The sequence below is a fragment of the Myotis brandtii genome, unplaced genomic scaffold, assembly GCF_000412655.1.
Source record: "Myotis brandtii unplaced genomic scaffold, ASM41265v1 scaffold97, whole genome shotgun sequence".
Classification (NCBI taxonomy): domain Eukaryota; kingdom Metazoa; phylum Chordata; class Mammalia; order Chiroptera; family Vespertilionidae; genus Myotis; species Myotis brandtii.
In genome coordinates this window covers 198,554-200,478 of record NW_005372020.1, presented here as the reverse complement: position 1 = coordinate 200,478, position 1,925 = coordinate 198,554, and positions in this window count along the sequence as shown.

The window sequence follows — 1,925 nt, the reverse complement described above, 5'->3', positions numbered from 1 at the left end:
ATCGCGCCCAGTGGCTGCCGCGTGCCCAGGGCCAGGAGTGCAGAGCCGAGGGCTGCATCCGGTCTCCAGGGCTGAGGGCTCAGTGAGCGGAACCGGAGGCCCAGCCCGCAGGCCGCTGAGTCCTCTCGGAAGATTCCTTGCCCGGAGCTGACCTTGGGCGGCCGCGCAGCCGACACAGAGGGTGCCAAACGCTAAGAGGACGGCTATCGATCAGGTCTGGAGGGAGGCGGCGGCAGAGTCGTAAACGCTTATTAATGGCCTGAGACCGGAGGGATGCTGGGTTTCTGGCAGGAAGATAAGGGTGCGGAGGGAGTTAAAGAATCAGAATCTACAGCCTTCGCCCCGGAAGGCCGGCTGCCCAACCCGGCTGTGGGTCAGAGTCAAGGGGGGTGGGGGAGGGAGCTTTTATTGCTATTTTTTAAAATATATTTTTATTGATTTCTGAGGGGAAGGGAGAAGGAGAGAGAGAAACATCCAAGATGAGGGAGAATCATGGATCAGCTGCCTCCTGCACACCCCCTACTGGGGATGGAGCCCACAACCCAGGCCTGTGCCTTGACCGGGAATCGAACCGTGACTTCCTGGTGCCTAGGTCGAGGCTCAACCCCTGAGCTTGTGGGCCGTTCCTCTTTGACTTTGGGGCCCGGAGACTACAGGCTCTGAGGGACCAGGGCCTCTAGGGACCTGCCTCCTGCTGCGGTTACCGGGCTGCGGTGAGGGGCGCACAGGGGTGGAGCTCGCTGGGGAGGGGGGCGGGGGGCAGGTTGCGCTCAGTGCGGGTCTATATATTGGCACGCGCGCCGCAGGCTACGCGTCCGTCCATTGCCCGTGAGCGGGCAGAGAATTTCAATCGCTGTATTGACCGTGTCTGCTATTGGACGGGCGTGGAGGCACCTGGGACTTGTTTCCAAAGCCCACAGGGTGTTCAGATACCGCGAGCGCCGGGAGGAGAGGAAGCCGCCTGTGCTGGGAGAGCCCACCTGGTGGGGGAGTCGGGGACGGCCTCTCCCCCTTGCCCCCCCCCCGCCACCTCCCCAAGGAGCCAGAGGGTCACCGCAGGTCACCCCGCGGCCCTCCCTGCCTCCGGGGAGCCCCTCTCCTGCCTGTGGAGGGGCGCTGAGGCCGAGGGGGTGGCCAGGGCTGTGGGGACGCTGGTGGATCTGTCCTGCTCTCTCTCTCTCTCTCTCTCTCTCTCGCTCTCTCTTTCTGCCTGCATTTGGGTCAGGGGAAGGAAGGGTTTGTGCCCATGGCCAGGGTGTCCTACAGTTTCGAGCTGGTTACATGGTGTGATGAGCGGGTGGGGGGGCCCTCCCTGGCAGCCCAGCGCCCGGCCGGTCCCCTTGTAGGTTTATTATTATTATTGTTGTTATTGTTGTTGTTGTTGTTGAGGGAGAGACACAGAGAGACACGTGGATGTGAGAGACAGATGACTGGTTGCCTCCTCACGTGCAGGATCAAACCTGCAACCCAGGCCAGTGCCCTTGACTGGACTCGAACCCGGGACCCTTCAGGCCGCGGCCGATGCTCTATCCACTGAGCCACATCGGCCAGGGCTCCCCTTGTAAGTGTAGCTCCCCGGGGCCTTCACCCAGAGGCCACCCCCGGTCCTGGGGTTCCCCGCGCCCCCAAATGCTCATGCCAAAGGCCCAGCCCAGCTCAGGGTGAGGCCTCATTGGAAACGGGGCCTTCGCAGGTGCAACCTGTTAGGATGGAGCCGCACTGGCCCGGGCCCGTGGTGCCCGGTGCTCACAAGCGAGGGGGGAATTTGGACACAGACACACGCACGCGGCGTGGGAAACCCCGTGGAGGCAGAGGTCGGGGTGGAGTCTCCCTCGCAGCCCCGCGGGGAGCCAGCCCTGCCCGCTCGGACCCGGACTTGCAGCCTCCGAGGGCGGATTTCTGTGGCCCAAACCCCAGCGCGTGGG